The 20,064-nt window shown below is 44.6% G+C and overlaps 1 protein-coding gene across 1 annotated transcript in view; it reads right to left on the bottom strand.

Annotated features, from left to right (window-relative positions):
• Positions 1-8,571, bottom strand: part of LOC306832698 (SH3 domain-binding protein 4) — a 33,364-nt gene extending 24,793 nt beyond the window's left edge. The window contains exon 1 of the mRNA XM_079357582.1: positions 8,370-8,571. The gene's annotated coding sequence lies outside the window, so the exon portion shown is untranslated. The remainder of the gene's footprint in view (positions 1-8,369) is intronic.
• Positions 8,572-20,064: the final 11,493 nt, after the last annotated feature.

Here is a 20,064-nt window from a genome sequence, read left to right as displayed (position 1 = left end):
TCCCTCCCTCTGCAGAACAATGGTGGGTGGAGGCATCGTGCATGTAAATCTGCTCCATGCTGGGGTAAAAACGTCTGTGCGAGGCTCGGCGTGTCGCTCACTCTGTCTCTGCACCTCCAACAACAACAACAACAACACGCTGAACTGTTCTCTCTACATGGAGAGTAGCTTTGCTCTGATGTCGGTACTTTCCTCAACAACTCAGAAACAAGATCCTGCAGCTGAATGAATGTTTGTAGAGCTGAGAGTCTGGTGCACTTTTAAGGGTTTATTATTTTACAAAACTACAAACAGATTGATTATTGCTTGTGATATTTATGATGAGATTGTTCGGGGTTGATTTATCAGCCGACATCTTTCTTCAACCTCTGTTCAATCTGTTTAAACCGAGAGAACCGAGCAGGTGTTCTGCTCTGTGCAGGAGACGTAAGCGAAGACATTTGATTGGCTCTAGTTTTCCAAAGTGCAGCACAGTCGCCTTCCTAACGCCTGGCTTTTATCCGATGGCTGCGTAGAAGGAAAGAGCAGGCGATCACCATGTCCTGTTCCAGATGTCAATCAATCAGCACACGCGTGGGGGTCCAGGGCTCGCCAACACGTCCCCATCCTCGGCCTCACTGCCACCAAACTAAAACCCAACACGAAACCTGAAACAGCTCAGGACGCAGCTCCAGCAAAAGTCTGGGAAAGTATTTACTTTGTGTGTAAAGCTGCTGGAGGGCGATTCCCAGAAAGTCTTCTGCAACATTTGCCAATTTTTCTTCTTTTTTTTTTAATCATGCACGGAGGAGAATACGACTGGAAGCAACACACTGCATGCCAGACTCACAAGAAACGCCTGGCTCAAGAAAAGAAACGTTGATCTGAGGATACTTTTCCTCCGGAGACCAAAGAGGGGAGATTACTCGACCGATAAGCTCACAGCAGCTGAAATAACTCTGAGCAGCACTCGTGTATCATGCAGGTCTGCAGAATGAGGCTCCGGTCATTTCTACACACTCCGAGATCACAGAGGTCAAAAGGTTTCCAACGATGCAGGACTCAGTTTGAATATAAAACAACTTGAATGGATTACTGTTGCATGCATGAAAGAGACATGCAGTCTGCTCCACATCTGCAATATTTACTGTAATAAAGAACTTGTTAATATTTCCACCACCGAACCAGGAAGTAAACAGCCTAAAAAATGATTCATAAAATCCGAATTGTTTTTGATTTTCCACCCAGAAAACAAATCAAAAAGTTCTCGGGAGTCAGAGAAAGAGAAAACTAAACTCTGAATAATTTAAAATGGACGTTCCAATAAAACTGCAGCAGAATTCAGGTCTGCAGGCTGAGAGGAGATAATGTGCTCATTTCTCTGTTTGTACTGCTCTCTGCAGAGAAGTTTACCTCCATCAGAGAGCCTCAGGCCGCCGGCTGCTGTCCTGTAAACATTCAGGCTGTCAGGAGGAGGAGGAGGAGGAGGAGGAGGAGGAGGAGGATCAGCAGAGGGGACTCTGTTGTATTAGGTGCAGCCTCTGACTGATGGGATTCTCCCCTCACAAACCACAGCTATGAATATTAAATTGTAATCACGTCTGCCCTCCTCTAACCTCGCCGCTCTCATTTCCTGTTATAGCCGTGAGGTGGTCATTGTGGTGGGCGGCAGGAGCGGAAGCGCCTTGACCCCCCCCCCCGAGACACCGTAAGCAGATTAGCACACTTCATCTCTCTGCACAGATAGCGTCCGTGTTTCAAATATAAAAACATCAGCCTTCGTTCTGCGTCTCCCTGCAGAGGAAGAGCTGCACCGGGCTGTCATCCATCCTGATCCTTTTACACGGCGGGTCACTTCCTGTCTGTGAGTGATTGCGTGTCTGTGTGTATTTTTGGCCGGACGGGGGATCCCAGGAGGAGATGAAGCCAAATGTTGAGGTCTTTTTTTAGTACAGATTCGCTCAACAACAAAGCGACTGTGATCAGCTGATTGTGCACAGAGGACGCTCACCTTCATGTGAGAACACAGACTGAAGGGTCAGAGGGTTGGATGCCTCACCACAGGCCGGCTACAAACACATCTTCTCATGCATTAAATACTGTTTGAAGACATGTTCGATAAGCGGGTGAAATAACAAAACACAGGACTATGCTTTTTCTTTTTCTCGCCTGTTTCGGACGCCAGCTTCAAGTCTTTGAATCCAAACCGTTCCAGCATTAGAAAGCATGAAACCTCAGCTGTACTTGCTGAATCTGAAGGGTTGTTTTTTTTTGTTTGGGGATGTTTGGATCATAGTTTGAGTCCTGAGAGCGACCCCGTCTCCTGCTCTGCTGACTCTGGTTGTTTCACTTCTCCTACAGTATCACACAGAGCAACAGACTGTAGAGGAGGAACATTAATGAACCTCGGGCTATAAAAGCTGTCACTGCACAAGGTCAGAGTCACAGCTATGTTCACCCCGCTGCAATAAAAGCCTCCTGATGACCACAGACAGGCTCCATATTAAAGCCGGAGTTTAAGGACAAGGAGGGGCCGAGGAGGAAATGCCTTTGTGATGAGAGGCCGATGTCTGCTCGCTGCTCGCTCCTGCAAGCTCCACTTCATTTTCACATTGTACTTCAACACTCACAGTGTATAAGGATGCTTGTTTAATATATGAAATAATTAGCTTTTCAAAAGGTACATCGAACCTGAGCAGAAAGTAGCAGACTCTGGTTTTCCTCCACTGACGGAGGAGCGTCGCCTCAGTGAGCTCACAGACCCTGAATCAGCAGCTTGAGTGTGAATTCACGAGATAATGAGAGAAAAAACAGATGCCATGTTCTGAGCTCACACGAGTCCCGCAGCCGAGGCCTCGACTCTTCGGTCCAAAGCTCCGGTTCCTCTGCACACGTGTGCTCACTGACGACGTCTTTAAATCGCACAGCAAAGGGAGCCGTGCACAAGTATCAGGACAACAAGGAGCAAACATCAACCTTCACCTGCAAAGTCTAAAAGGAGCAGGACAGGTCGAGAGGCTGGAGTCCTCTCTGCAGCTGCATCAGAGTCCAATCCGATCTCGGACGTCCCAAACTCGAACCTGCAAACTTTTCCCGTCTCTCCCTTTAGCTGTCCGATCCAAAAAGAAACGATGTAGCAACAAAACGACAAGAAGAGAAGAATAATACTCACTGTGACTGCTTTGTAAAAAATAAAGTATGCTACAAGTGTTTGGGCCTTTTTCACAGTGTGTGTCGTGAATGTGACTGATGCAAAGGGAAAGTTCTGCACCAAGCCGTGACAGAGATCCTGTGCGAGCGGGGAAAACATGATGGATTTCCATTGCTCATATTTCTAAACACCTTACAGCGAACCACGCAGACATCTTCGTGTCTGGAAAGAGCAAATCTAATTTGATCCATTTGAAATTAAAATTCTGAAAGTCGATGCTAATGATTTGATTTTCCTGCAGTTCCTCTGTGAAGTGCAGGATTGGCTTCCAAACACTGAAGCATTACCCGCATTTCCAACAAAGACTTGAGTGCAAAACTTTTTCCACTCTCTCTCTCTCTCTCACTCTCTCTCTCTCTCTCGCTCGGCCAGAGGAAGACCCAAAGAGAAGGTTTCTACACACGCAGTCTTTACCATTCACCTTTGTTTGTTGGTTTATGTGCAGACTGTCCCCTGAGGACTGAGACACGCCTGCTCGTCTCCGCCTGCAGCCATTTTCACTTAAACACATATTTACAGCTTTGCATCAGACAGTCTGCAGCCTGAGTGTGTCAGAGCTGCACGCTTCATTCGCTCCTCCGGCAGACAGCAGCAGCACGGCGAGGTGGAGCTGCAGGAGAGACTGACGAGGTATGTGAGGAATGCAGAGCCCCAAATGAAATCATGCATTATTCAAGTGAAGCAGGAGAGGAGGAAAAAAAGAAAGGACAAATTGTCTTTCTCCGGACGACAAAGACGAGGTTAGAGATCACGTTCAGCTGTCACTCGCAGCTTTTATCGGGAAATTCATGGGGCTGAGCTCCGAGTTACCAGTCCTGTCACGAAGCTCCAAACAAAAGCATTACACTAACACCCGTATCCCCCGAGCCCACAACACACACACTGCGATAAACACACACACACACACACAGTGATAAACACACACACGCACACAAGCTTCACTCCCTCTGACGCTCATCAGCAACAACTGAAAACTCAAGAGGGAAACTTCCCTGTGTTTACATTTAGTGGGCCACAAATATGTTCAGTATTTCAAAACAAGTTGGTGCTAAATGCTAAATGCTAAATGCTAAATGCTACATGGACTTGATGGTGGAGGAGTGTGTGAAGAGTCCGACACATTCACACACCGCCCACGAAGCAGCGGGAGCAACTCAGGGCGAAGTGTCTCACCCAAGGAGACGTCAGACATGTGGCTGCAGAAAGCTGGGGATTGAACCCGTGACCTTCCAGTTCAGAGATGACCACTGAGCCACAGCCGTCCTCCCTATAGCGCTCATCACTGCTTTTTATTTACAGTGTGTGCAAACAATGCAAGCATGAGACCGTGCAGCTTCTGAAGCCGGTAATGCTCCAAGAATTTCAGCTTCCAATTAAACAGCAGGACATCTAGTGCTTTTACTTTGAAGGGGGAGAAATGGACGTGTACTGACGAGTCTTTGAGCGGTTTTCTTACTGTCTTCTTTGCTGTTATACTTTAAAGATCCTGTCACTGCAGGAACATGAAACAAAAAAAGTGTTTTAAACTCTTTTATTTTGACGGAACAGAGGACTCATTAACTTTTATCATCATTAATAAAATGATGCAGCTCAGCATTAAGAGGACTAAACGCCGTGTCCCTCCTCTGACTGTGTGCCTCTTTTTCATGTCCCTCATTTGTTGGTACAAGATCGTGATCCTGTCGGCTCGTCTGGAGATTTAAATTATGAATGAAGTCACTGCGCCGCGCGGCGTCGAGCACGTCTGCACGCTGACCGTTTCTGCTGCAGTGGGATCACTGCACGAGTTTAACAACCGGAAAAAGACCTGCAACCCACCCGTCAGTCATCAGAATTTGGACTGTGATTTGTCCAATGGTCCGGGACAGGAGCGTGCATCACCACGACACGTCTCTCTGTCTGTCTTTGGGCCCAAATATGAAAAATAACTCACAAGAATATAAACAATCTTTATCAGTTTATATGTCTGAGTGCTCCTCTCCTTCTTCCAAATCCAAACACGCTGAAGTCCCAAGTCTGATTTTAAGTCCCAGTCGAGTCACCGGTCCTGAAACCAGGTCTAGAGTTGGATCCTGGACCTGAGCACCACAACACACACCATTACATCGCAGCTTGAAACCAGACGACAGAGATGAGACAGGAAACCGATGACATGACTTCGGTCTGTTTGTTACATCACAGGTGTAAAGTTCAGTCAGGAGGATTTATTCAGTAAGAACTCAAACAAGTGTGTCTGAAGCTTCTACCTTTACTCCCCTCCACTGAATCTGGCAAATCTGCAAAGAGGCTCGAAAAACCACAAACTGGACTCGGAATCAGGCGACTGATTAACTGAGTGAGCGGGCGAGCGAGTGAGTGAGTGAGTGAGTGAGTGAGGGTCTGGGCCGAACAGAAACAACAAACATGTACATCCTGTCAGGGAACAATTGGTTCAAAAACAAACTGATCAAGTTTGTCTTCCTCTTTGGTGACACGTGGAGTCGACTCACACACACACACACACACACACACACACACACACACACACACTCTCTCTCTCTCTCTCTGGGCTCCAGCTGATGGAGCATGAAGCGGTGGCTGAGCTCCTGGTTGAGTCACTGCTGGTATAATGGCTGCCTTCAGTCATGTAAAGCTGACAGGGTGGCCTCAGTATGAGGTCAGGACCATGTCGCCCCCCCCCCCCCCCCCCCCGCCCCCCCCCCCTCCCATAACTTTGCTGTAATCAGCTGGCTCGGCTTGAGACACGCTCACCCCTGGGCAGAGGAAAGGGGGATGGTCTCAGGAATCACATGAATCCATTCAAACAATGAGACGCATTCAGATCCAGCTGTGAAGCAACATGGACGATAAAGACGTGAGCTCATCTCACACTCGGCCCGTGTGAGAAGAAAAACACGCCACGTGTGCGTCATAGCATTGTTTCAGAATGTGACGCCTCGCTGTTTTTATAAAACCTGTTAAAACATGTTTCTTTCTTCCACCGTGAAATTCAAATGAGTCAAAGCTGAAGCTTCAACTGACTGTGTCCAAACAGTCTGATAGGTTGGACGTGATGCTCAAGGTTTCCATCCAAAAGGTCAAACTAGGAGAGTCAAGTGGACGTGGGTTCGAATCCCATATCGACCCTTTGCTCTTCTGCCAACATTTCCTGCCCAAGATATTTAGGGATCAAGACCAAGACCAAGACCAAGACCAAGACCATGACCAAGACCAAGACCAAGGCAGCACGAGACCATAAACATCGCTGGAGAATCATCAACTCGTGTGTCACTCATTGAGACGTAACACCGGGATAAAAATGAAGACGTGGATTGTTTAGCAGTCAGCAGCATCAGTGTTGGTCTGGCTTTAAAATCCAGAGTCCGTCCGTCCGGTCTGAGACCAGACTGATCATGAGACCTTTGAAAAGTACCTCTCCAGACTACAACACCACTTCCTGTTTGAGCGTGAAGCGAGTGACTCCTGGTCACGCCGTCCGTGCAGCACTCTGAAAATATCCACACATGGAAGACGACGAAGTGAATCATGGAACTTTTTTTTTTTTTTTTCAGCTAGCTAACCTATCGTTTCTGTGCTGTCATGTCTTATCCCTCAGTGAAACAGCGCCCCCTATGTGTTAAGTGGTCGATGCGCGCGGTGCACGGCGGGCGCCAGTTCAAGCAAACATCCCTCTGTGAAATCTAATAATCCAGAGTTAAACGATCAGGTGTGATCACAAATATAAAAAGTTAATCAGGATCACGTCAAAATAAAAAACGGCAGCTTGAAAGACTCTTTTTTTATTATTATTATTTATTGACGGGACGTCAGCATGCTGCTGCAGATCAGCTGACCTCAGCAGGGTCATCGACTTTCTGTCCTCAGAATATCAGAATATTTTTTTAATTTCCCTTAATGATACACGACGATTGAGAAGTCTTGTTTTTAAATGTTGTATTTACACTAAAACATGTCGTTAAGGGTTATAACAAATGAGATCAGTGTGTAAAAAATACTTAACATGTAAGTTTGCATGAGAGCAAGAGCAACAATAAGGAGGGGTGTGTGTGTGTGTGTGTGCGTGTGGGGGGGGGGGGGGTTATGCCTTTTATTTCCTTGATAGAACAGTGGATAGAGTGAAAAATCAGAGAGAGAGAGAGAGAGAGAGAGAGAGAGAGAGAGAGAGGGGCATGACATGCAGGACAGAAGCCACAGGTCGCCTCCAGCTCTGAATGACTGAGACTTTTATTTCATAATAATTTTACAGATTGTCGTCTGTTGAATTATTTTGTGTTCTTAACAACCTCCAGGGTCAGACGGGGTCCCAAGTCTGGGGCATCATTATTTTGAGGGGTAAGACTCTTAAAGATGCAGTTTTTACCACTTTGATAGATCAAAATAATGAGCTGATTATAAAGGAGGATCAGCATTTATCTCAGTGACACAGAGCTTGTAACTTGTTCATCAAAAGACTTGAACTTTAACTCGTGTCAGTGATCACTCATGCATCACTGTCTGCACACAGCTCTGAACCCTCTGTGATCCGGCCTTTCTGCAAACATGAGGTGCTGTTGTGAAGATGATAAAGATGATGATGTTATTTAAAGCCATGGCAACCACAGTCCCAAACAGCCCACACACACACACACACACACACACACACACACACACACACACAGCTGCAGGCAGAGAGCATTAGCATTACAGTGAGTCCAAACAGGACGATCACACTCCTGTTAGATAATGACATTCAGAACGGATTAGAAACGCTTTTTCTGAGTTGAAAACTTGAAGCGACGCTCTTAAAAACGTTTTTAGAAACATTTGTTCCCCCTCCTTGAGCAGCACACACACAGTTACACCCACAGAGAGGCTGAAAACGGTCAAAGTAAAAAAGGGAAGAGAAGGGAAATAAAGATAAACCGATAAAGTCTGAAAAGATAAAACGACTCGGAAAGACTCCACACGTTCAACATAGACCGATCTGTTCTCGATTCATCGTCCTTATCGCAGTAAAAGACTCGTGAATGTGCAGCAGGGGAGCTGGAGCTCCACGGGGGAAAAGTTGCAGCTCCTTCTTTTGGGCTCCAGGATGGAAACGGTCGCCTCCAGGTGGAGCGACGCGCGCACTCTCCGACTTTTCACTGTTTAAAAATCACTCCAAACTGAATGCATGCGGAAAAATGAAATGTCAGCTTACCTGGTCGAGCATTGAAAGTGCGTTTTAGTTCCATAAATAAAGCGATCATAAAGCCAACACGCTGTTCTCTCTCTCTCTCTCTCGCTCTCTCTCTCTCTCTGTCTGTGCGCGCTGCTGGATGCGTGTGTGCGGATCCGCCGGGCTCTCCTGGAAGGAAAGCTGCCGAGCTCCGGCTGATGTCACCGGGACAGGGAGGAGCCTCACCGGGCCACATTTTTCCCAAGGACGTGATGTCAGTGGTTGGAAACACTCTGGCTCCACACACTGGAACACACAATGTGATTTACATTTACGCGACGCAGAGCCTGAAAAATAATCCCATTTTATCTCGGTTGGTTTTTTCATTGTTATAAATTGGATTTATTTCGATATAATACTGAAGGGCGGAAATGATACCCGAATTTTAAACTTTTATATGATTGTATAAAAATTAAAAAAAAGACTTAAACCTCTTACCATGACAGCGCAAATATAATTTCTAGACACATCATTTAGAATAACTTCCTGGTTTTATTTTCCAAAGTCTGAATTGCACCATTTGCAACTGCACTATGTGTAAAAGTTAATGTTGCTGCTCACTCTTTCAGGTATTCCTCCGATGCATTGGCTCTCTTTTCAAAGTTGTATTTAATGCATAACAACTAAAGATGTGTTTGTAAGGTAAGGCCAGTTTACTGAAATGCAACAAGGCAACTCAGAGTGCTTTGTAACTAAAGCCTGATGTGGTGAGGGATCCAAACCTCCAACTCTCAGCATTGCACACTGAAATGATGCTTCATATATATTTTTTAACATTTATAGGCAGTGTGCAGAAATTCTTTTGCTATGTTTGATCAACTCGTTCCTCTACTGTACTCAACTTTTATTCAAAACAAAAGAGAGATTTTGCCTTTTTAAAACAAGGACCGTGATAAGCCTGTAGTTACTCATCAAGACGAGGTCCAACATGACCTGTCCTGTTCAGTTCCATGTTCAGGATCTGAGACACTTTTTCATTGTGTCTTGTGAGTGCCAGGCTCCAACAGAAACACACACACACACACACACACACACACACACACACACACAGTGACAAACAGCAGGTCTTATCAGAGAAGAGATTTGTTTAACAAAAACACCCAGCCAACACTTTAATGGTTTATGCAAACCGTATGAAGCCCATTATTACTATATGTTTCCTTGATGTCACACTCTGAATGACGCATCAGTCACGCATGCGAATTCCAGGTTGAAGCCTTTAAGTTTAATAAACACGGACTTGACATTGAATGTTTTCAGTTTGATCAACATATGAAAAAAACTACTCACATTTTTGTGCCACTTTTCACACTTACCCGTTCACACCGCGATGGAGCAGCGGGAGCAAGTCAAGGATCGACTTCCCGACTTAAAGAAAGACCGACTTAGCCCCTCCCAACGTGCCCCCTTTCTTTTTCTGATTGGACAGCTCTCTGGAAGACTTTCGAGGGGCAGAACACTGCAGGGCTGCCAGAGAATCACGGCTCTCCAGTGCTGGGAAATTAAACAGCTTGAAACCATCTTTATATAACCTTTATATTTACGTGTGGGAATGTGGGATGGAATGACAGTGAGATAGCGGGAATGTGGGATGGAGCCCAGAAGATCTAAGAGGCCAGGATGGGGAACTTATGGCGTGATTTTCAAGCGGCTACCTCCATTGTTCGAGGAGAACTTTGTAGGGGGTAATAAAGATTTTCAAGTGCGTACGCTGGAGATCATAAAGGACGGGGGTGATGCGGTCACGGGTGCGGGAGCGTGTCAGGATTGTCATTTTGGAGTTTTGAAAAATGAACCGTTAGATGAGACAGCAGCTAAACCACGACTACAACTTTGACGTCCTTCATTACAGTGAGCTCGGAATTCAATCTTTTCCTCGACGGATGAAACCAAAACCAGTCTACCCTTGAAAATACACAGAAATCAAACTCAGCTGAATGTCACTGAAGTCTGGCATTTAAGATAAGTTTGGTTTGAGTGGAGACTTATGGACGACTGTGTGAGGTTCGATCACTTTAAAGTGTCTGACAGAATAATTTATGTGCTGCAGTGGGAAGTTCAGAAACAGAGTTTCAAACTTTGATTCATCCTCCACAGAGACGGCGCTCCAGAAATAAGACCCGTTATCTTTCCGTGATGTAGAAATAGATCTAATGTCTGTTATTTTTCATGGACTTATAATTCTGTGTTTTCACCTTTTTGTTTTTGAGAACATATTTCAAACCATCATTCGGATGAAGTTTAGAGTCTCATTTAATTTTAGAACCGAGCAGAAACCGAGTTCATGACCACGTACAGGTTTCACTGTTCATTATATGAACGTGTTTATTCTCCATTATGTTCTTTAGTTAACAGAACATGAACAGGATTTATGTTTCTGTTGCCGTAGAGTTAGAAAACACACATGCAGTCTTCTCTTTAAGAACTTTAAAACACATCTGATTCATGGTGTATAAAAGCACAGATCTTAAGTGCCTTGCTCAAGTGCACCTCGTTAGTGCTCAGGCAGTGGATCTGCACATTTCCAGGCTTGGTCCAGTTCCCAACCCAAGTCCCTGCCGCTCCCGGCCCATGATATCCACCTCTTGTTGTGTGTTTTAAAAGAGAAAAAGATTAAAAGAGAAAAATGTCTGTTAAGACTCTCCGTGTGTGTGTGTGTGTGTGTGTGTGTGTGTGTGTGTGTATGTGATGCTACCTGATACCTGGTTTTTAAACTCCTGTAGTTTGAGGGAACATCAAAATCTGAATTCCAGGTGAAATGATCCGCGAGTCGTTTAAATATTTCATGAAAAGCTAACGAGTCAAAAAGCAAACCGTACAGAGGGAGTCGAGCGTGTGTGTGTGTGTGTGTGTGTGTGTGTGTGTGTGTGTGTGTGTGTGTGTGAATGATTGATTTGCTTATTTTATTTGCATTATGATGCCTTTCATTCAGAGAGATGAATGACATGTTGTAAGCGTAAGTGATCGAACCCGAGGCTCTGTCTGTAATAACTCAGTCTGGGTTCATTTCAGGCTCCGACACACAAACAGGCACGTCCCTCCGTACGGCTAAATTACATCAGTGGAGCGCAGACAGCTAATATACAGCGTGTAATATCACCGAACAAATCACTCCATGTTTCGTAACACTGAGAGTAAGCCCTGTTCCATCTCTGCAGACGGGAGGAGTTGAAACAGATGCAGGAAGAATAAAAATCTGTTCATTTATATTCAGTGGGAAGAATCGCCTTGATAAAACACATCAGCAGACGCCGGGCGGAAGATTGAGGCTCGCAGGCAGCCTCAAGACAGATTGCAAAGACATCAAAAAAGTTTCATAATACTGCGTGTGTTCGCCCAGAAAACAAATGGAGCATGTTTCAGAATATTCCTGCACGTCACCTGCAGCTTCAGGCCGACGCACTGAAGGATTCTGGGAGGTCTGAGAGCGAGAGGACGCACGCTGTATGATGAGATGAACGGAGCGAACCAGACACCTGCGAGGGACGCCAGAGCATTTGGAGCTCCCCATGCTAACTGGCTGCAGGATACCTCGTTAGCTCCGCCTCCTCCATGTTACCAGATGGGGCATTGGTCACACTATAAAACATTGTTTGACGGCTCTGTTGACAAATAAGGCTCAGAGTAAAGTTATGTTTCTTACTCGTACAAACAGACAGAGAGCAGAACTTAACCGTTAGTGTCAGATTATTTTAAACCGGGCCCCCGGTGGATTTAACCGAGGGCCCCACAGCAGACTCCAGAATCGCCCCTAGTTGGACAATCCGGCGTGTCTAACCTGGTTGAGATGAATGCATGGACGGATCTCTCTGCGTCACTTTGGGATGAGAATGATCTGAACGGTTCTCTTAAAGGTGAAACGCTGTTCTGGTAATGTTGGAGAAATGACCGCCAAAAACCTCGAGGTCAGAATCCAGAATCACGCCAGGATGTCTGACCCGCTCGCATGGCTTCGAGGTGAAGATGGACGTGCCGTCTCAGAGTTTTTCAGAAAGTTGGTGGACATACATGAGTTGATATCTTATCAATATTATTTGACAATACAAATTCAAACCTTCTGGTATCTCCTAACCACACTCGAGTCGATGCAAGGCCACACTTGTTTGAGTGTTATCGGAGTGAGACTCAATGTTCTGTAAAGCAGAAGTCACTGTTAGCAAACAAAAACCTGCCTGCTAAAAAAAACACTGCAGAGCTGCAGAGCGAGGAGACGTCAGCTCCAGCTGTTCCTCTCAAAGAAAAGCTGGAAGTCACAAACAATGAAAGGAACACAAACGTTACCAACGGACGCTGTTTGTCCTCCACTTCCTCTGAACGCCGCGATATTACCTTCTTCATTTGAGAACAAAAAAAGAGAAGTTGACCTTCTTCTAAAAGGTGTCACGGGACAAAGTTAAACTGAACAAGCTGCTGCGTGTCATCAGCTCGTGTTTACTCTGAGATTCAGCTGAACCGCAGCACGTCGACACATCGAGCCTGATCGATGGGTGTGTGTGTTTGAACTCAAACTTTGCCACATCCTGTCTGATTATAATAGTGTTGACAACTTAATATGTTCTCGAGGACAACCAGCATCCATGTCCAAAGAGCTACACATGAACTACTCAATAAAATTGAGGCAACAGATTTTTGACTTTTGACTTTTGGTTGCTCCTCTGGATTTGTAAATTAAGATTGATTATGACATTATAAGGAGATTTGGCAGATACGCTGGTATTATTTTTTAATTTACTCAACAATTTGATGAAATACTCTGCTTGAAAAAAATCTTAAAATCTAAACATCTGTAAGCTATTTTATTATGTTGTTTGAGTTACCTGGTAAAGCAGTGTATCGCCTATATCGGCAGCTCTTATTTTGAAAGGTTCAAGGAACGGGAGAGTGTGGTTCGAGACCCGTGCGGGGTTCGGGACCCGTGCGGGGTTCTCCTGCCGTGTGCGGCAATAAAGGAGCAGACGTGCGTTCAACTCTACAAAGACTCCGTACTTCTTTATTTTATATTTTCCCAAGTATATGAATCATAAACACCCTCGGTTACACATCTAAACTGTAAATGTCCCAGTTCCAGATAAACAAAGCAGATTTCTGTCTGTGAAGTGATGGATGGATGTGCAGACAGACGGGTGTTGGTTGGAAATGTTCCCGCTCAGTTCAGACTGTGTAAAGTTGGTCAGAAGCAGACTGTCACAGCTGCAGCACAGACACAGTAAATATCTGATCAAAGCTCGGATTCCTGGGCGGAAAAAAAAAAAACCCTCCAGAGTGTAATAACGCTGTGGTTTTTGGAGGCGGCGTAAAAAATTAAATTGACACAAAACTCCAGCGCAGAACTTCTCATCAGGACGGAGAGAGAGACACACGCAGAGTCTGCATGAAAGGAAACGTGCTAAAAAACAAGATTAAATATTTAACGAGAAATCCCTCTGCAATCAGTCACACTGATGTTGGAGAAAAGAGAGTAAACACTCCGAGACTCTCCGGATGCTTCTCAGCTCCAACAACATGCAGCATTAACAGCGACTCTCCAAATCAGCCAAACGGTGTAATTAAAGTCATTAAAGGATGAAGGACAAGTTTAAACAGATTTATAAAGGACGGGTTTCAGGACGTCAAACACAGGTGCTGGATCTGTTTCTTTTCCTGTGGGAGAAACGGTGGAGTCGATCTCCTGTCAGGTTAATAATAATAATAATAATGTTAAACTTTAGTGTGACTCGCACAAACACAACATTGAACCAAAAATTAAAAACAAGTATTAGACTATGAAAGCTGAAAACACAACATGACCCGCTTCAACTCAGACCCAGCTACTTAGTTATGTCGGGGACACAATTTACTACTCTGGGCCGTCCAGGACAAAAAGATGGTCAACTGTGGTCCAAAGCGAGCATCCTCCGTGGCTCTGTGATGATTGATCTCACATTAGAAATGTATCGGACGATCATCAGTGTGTCTGCACGGTGTGGCTTTGGTAAAGTGGTTATAACGAGGAGGTTGCTTTCTGTGTAACATCAACCTGCATCGGCTTCAGTGTTCAACACTAAGACAGACTCGATAATAGATTATCTGGTGACTCTAAATGTGCCTGTATGTGTGAATGTGAGTGCGGCTGTTTGTCTGTCTTTACATGTCAGCCCTGTGATTGACAGGCGAACAGTCCAGGATGTAACTCCGCCTCTCTGAGATTGGAGGTATAGGCTACAGATGATGGATGAATGGATGGATCTCACAATGTGAAGTCAACAACCAACCAACAGAAATTCACATGTTGAAAGCATATGCTAACAAAAACGTGACCTATATGGAGCTGTTTTTGTAAAATTCCTAATTTGACCTCCTCAGCAACGTCAGCTCGATCAGGCTGACGGACAGTCACACACTGTTGAAGCTAATGAGGCTACATGTCGAGTTGCCTCGCGGCCTGTGATTCACGGTCACATCATCATCATCACGTCGTTCCCAACGTTACGAGATCCGTGTCACTGTGTGGCTTAAAACAATCTAATAAGATGCCATAAATCGGTGACAGATAACTCGAGCTCTCCTGTTTTCAAGGTCAAGTAAAAAAAAAATCACGTTTGTGTGCCGTCCTGTCCCCGAGAAAAAGGCCATAACATTATATATCTGTCGTTTTCACTCTCTTAACTTAACACATACTGGCTGGTTTTTCTGGCTTCTGCTGGTTCCTTCAGACTGTTTTTAAAATACTCAGCTCTTTCCTTATCTCTGACTTTCACAACCGCTCTGCAGCTGCGTTCATAATTGGTGTTTTTGATATGATATTGAGCGCTGAAAGCATTTCATTAAAGGCAGAGTGATCTTTGAAGGCACAGAAGCTCCAGTTAATGCAAACATCAAAGACAGTTACACGGCTCGACCTTTCAAAAAAAACACATGTTGTTAAAATCACCGTATTAATGCGAGGGTGTAATTTTTACGCCTGCAGTGATGAACTCTTGACAACAGACAGGACGCCGGATGGGTCTGACCTTTCGAGGACATCCAACATGGTGGAAAACTCCAGCTCAGAGTTTTTAACATCAGACACCGTCTGTGATCATGACCTGCTTCCCCAGAGAGTAAAAACAAACGTAGTGTGAATAAGGACTCGTGATCATATTTCATTTGAGTTCATCCTTGATTTTAAATGTTTTACAACACAAAGTCATCTTGTAAGTTAATTGCAGGTCACACAATGTAACCTGGCTCCAGTGAGGGAGAAGCTGGAGTCCTGCTGGCTGTGTTGTTGTCAGAGCTGTGTTTACATGGACGGCTCCTCCCCTTGTGTATAAAAGCTGCTTGAGTCAAGAAGAAGAAGAACATACCCACTGATTATTTGGATGTCACGTTTTTAGATCACGCTCATTCTGTGTCGATTTAAGTTCGATATGAAGCTACGAGCTAACTAGCTAATTAATTAGCCTGCTGACACAACAATGCAGGCAGCTCAACAATTTAGTCCGGTGCTTGCATGTTGTGGTTTTTTAATGTGTTGTAATTTATAACTTTTTTTTTTTTTTTTGAAACTCTATTTATCCCCATGGGGCAATTAGCGCACCAAGCGGTCGACCACCGGAGCAGCGACCCGCATACACCCTGACAGAGCAGGGGGAGCAATTCGGGGTTGGGTGTCTTGGGATAGGTGTCTTGCCTAAGGACACATCGGACATATTGCTCACAGGGGCTGGGGATTGAACCCTCGACGTTCCGGATTCAGAGACGATGACGCTACCCACTGAGCCACAGCCGCCCCATTCTTGCAAGCACACAGTGGAGAAGGATTGGCGTGAGTGTGTTTCTGGAGGAGGAGGAGGCGTGGCCAAAAAGCAGTTTGTTTTGGTTTCACGCTGGTTCTCGAGGGCGACACTTTACTCTTTGTTGATTGGTTAAATGTTTTAGTCTCGTTGCACTGTCGTTCATTTTGCTGCTCTGTGTGCCTTTGAATTTCCCCCCGGGGACAAATAAAGTTTTTTGAATTGAATTGAATTGAATTGACACCTACTGGATCAAAAAGTGGCACATTCGTCCTTTAATTTGACTTCCCCGCTCGTGCATCGAGGTGAATATCTCACCTCTGTATCAACACAACACCCGCTCGTTTCATGATTTCCTCCTCGATGCAGCAAACACATTTTATTCATCCAACTTTCTGCAGGATTATCAAATCTGCCGAGAGGTGTGAACCACATGCTGACTTCAGTCGGCGATGTCAGTGTGTGTTTATCCATCACGTCCACATCGCAGCCCTGTACTCCACTCTGTACTTGAACATGGAGGTGAATGATGATGTGACACAGTGTTTCAGGACAGGAAGCATTAGCATTCAGCTCACAGGTGAAGAACAGCAGCAACACCTCAGAGGAAACAGAAAGATCCAGTGTTTTGATCTGAGAGAGAATCTTTTCATTACACTCCAACAGAGACACGTGTGTACTTACTTATTAGCATGTTGCTGCGTGCTCATGAACACATTCAGTCAAATTTAAAGATGCTAACATATTCTGTAAAATCTGGCGTGTCAAGACAAGACACTTTTTTATGTATTTATTTTGGGGCTTTTTACATACATAGAGTGGGAAAGCAGAAGGAGAGGAGAGAGGGGAATGACTTAAGTCGAAGGAGCCACAGGTCGGATTCAAACATGGGTTGCCTACTTAGGAGCCTTGCACATGGGCGAGGCCACCAGGACTATGAGTACTTTTTTCTTTCATGCAGAAGTGGGTTGTCAATATCAGCACACCTCCCCAAAAAAAACACCTAGACCTGGAAGTTATCACAGATTAAAAACTTGCTCCCATGCATTATGTATTGTATGACACGGTTTCACAGCCCAGTGCATGCTGGGATATGAAATGACACGTACTGTACAGGAGGCCTGTGCAGCTTTCAGTAGGTCTGTAAAAGTTGGGGGTGAAAACATATGTTCAGGTTCACACCTGCTAAACATTTTGAGGATGTGTGAAAACAGCTCGTTCTCTTTCTAGTTTATGAGCTGAAACGAGCATGTAGGTGCCTCTTTGCTGTTTTTCATATTAATAGAGAAAAAAAAAAGTATCCATTAATTTTCCGCACGCTCGTGTCAGACGCTGACCCTTCGTCCATCCTTTCTCCCTCTGAGGGGGAATAATTATTGTGCAGCTCCAGCTCTTCAAAGATTTATTCTGTGTGATGAAACAAACAGTAACGTCCGCTTTCAGCAGCCAGCTAAACGCCTGTTTCCACAATCCAATTATTCGGATCCTCTGTGTGTCAGGACTTCTCCCTCCTGCTCGGTTTGATGGCATTCGTCACGCGTCGACCCAAACAAAGAGCAGACACACTGAGGGTCGACAGCGGCACAGAAGCTTGATTTATATCAGAACAGACGAACGAGCAGTGGGCAGCCATCTTTTTGTCTGGGAGACTCTGATGATTATCTGGAGGACTGGATTTTATTAAACTAATTTAATGACTGCTTCATCAGTTGTTTTTCTAAGTTAGAAGTTTATGATCATTTCCTCGCCGCGACGTCGAATGAGTCACTCCATCATTTAAAAGCCAACACCCGACAGAAGCTCGGTAATAAAGGACTTTTAATGAAGAGGAAAAGGAAGCAGCAGTGGCTTGATTTCAAGCAGGGAACAGTTTGCTTTATGACTGTGACAGGATGAATTATGATTTAGGGGGAAGGGAGAACAAAAGGACTCTTACGCTGCAGCAAAAAAAAACAAAACACAATCCATCAACTGAAAATAACAAACCGCAAAACATTCGATTTGTTGCAGAGCAGTGGGATATGAAGAGATTTTAAAGGTTAATCTGCTCATAATAAACCAGATATTTATGATATTATCGTCTACATAATACTTCTTCAAACATTTAAGTCATGTGGTAACTAAACTTTTATTTAATTACGTTCATTATCCTGATCTGAAGGTTTGTTCTGATCACAAGGGCGGGGACGTTTTTGTAGGCATGATTGCATAAGGTGTTAACAGCGTAATACAGTCTGCAACCTCCAGTGTTGAACACTGAAGCTGGTGCAGAAATGCAAAATCCTGCAGTTCCTGGAGTGTCCACTAGAGGCTGGCTGAAGAAGCACAGGAAGTCACATACACACCCATTCAAAAAGCCTGTTTTTACAGCAGACATGAACATGTTTACAGCCTGTGTGATTAGCTCATGTCTCCATCCACACACACTGTAGTGTTTCAAATGTCCAACAAAAGTATGTACTGTATATTAAAATGTCAGATGTTGGTATACACCTTAGAGAAAAGAGGTGAAAAGGAACACAAAGGGTGTCTGAAGAGAGGCTCGGATGTTAATAACAAACATTTCCTTTTACATTACACTGGCTGATGTTTGAAGGAGATCGCACACTTCTTCTTTGTGCTTCAGTTTCTTCACGGCTCTCGTCTAAATAAAAGGATTCTCTGTCGACAAAAGGCTTTTCAAACTTTGCTCAGACCTTTGAGTCCCGGAGTAGAGGAGGGAGTTTTTGCTCGCTGAGGCTGAACGAGCTGAAACAACCTTTTTCCTTTTAACCCGCGAGTCGATATTCAGGACGCCTTTCTCTGACAGATCGTTTTAAATCTGACCCTCTTTCAGACCCTTTCCCCCGTTTTCAATCTGGGTGGTAAAGTAAGAGTCATTTCAAGTTTTTTTCGGATTGTTCTGCAGCTCAGATGTCGGCTTTAACTTCTCACATCGTCGGTTTGAACACGATCAAGAGGTCACAGCAGGACAGACGCCTGCACGGCCACGGCACTGAAACAAAGACACGTGACAAACTTTAAGAATTAACAGTATATTCACAGTAAAACATCTAAAACAGAGTAGATACAAGATATTTTCTTACGTTATCCCAAATGTAAAATACTAAAGATAAAAGTGTTTCACTTGATTTCATATCTTCAAGCGAAACAAAAACAAGATTTTACCTCAAAGAGTTAAAGACAACTTTTCTTTGGATCAGTTTTCATTTACTGACGGTGACCTAAAGATTCAATATGCAGATTCTGCCACCAGGGGGCTCCACATCAATACGACGACAACAACAAAAATGATGCGGAGGCTAGAGGGGAATCATGGGAGTTCTCTCTGCCGAACAAAGAACTCTGTAAAGACGAGTGGGTGAAACCGACCTGAGGAAGAGAATATGTTTACCGACGAGCTAATGTGTCCGAGTGTGATCGACATTTTTATCAAAGCAGAACAAACAGCAACAGAACGGCGGCGTTCAGGAGCAGCTCACGCGTCTTTATGCAGCTCGACGTCGGGCGTGCACTCTACTATACACCTGAAAGTTATTCTACTATTTGATCTACATTTGAAGAGGCTATTTTTGTTTTCTTTTCACCAGGCGTGTCCCTGTGAGCTGCTGGAGTGCGGAGCGATGACTTCTATCAGCACGTCTGACGTATACGGCTGCCAAAGACAACAATAAATAAACCGTGTTGTCAAAGGGATCTGAGTCTCGGCTCTCGATCACCGCCGTGTCAATCTGAAATAATGAAGTTGGCAGAGGTGAGGGTTTCCTCCAGCTGCTGACACAGAACTGTGTCGCTGAATTAAAACACTTGATGATAATGAGTTTGGCAGATATTCAGGCTTCACAGGCTGCTGCCTGAGAAAAAAAAGAATTTGCAATAATTATTATCATGACAGTGCCAGAGGTCAAAACTTCGATACTTGT

This window comes from Symphodus melops (assembly GCF_947650265.1).
Source record: "Symphodus melops genome assembly, chromosome: 12".
Lineage (NCBI taxonomy): Eukaryota > Metazoa > Chordata > Actinopteri > Labriformes > Labridae > Symphodus > Symphodus melops.
This window is presented reverse-complemented; position numbering and strand designations above follow the sequence as displayed.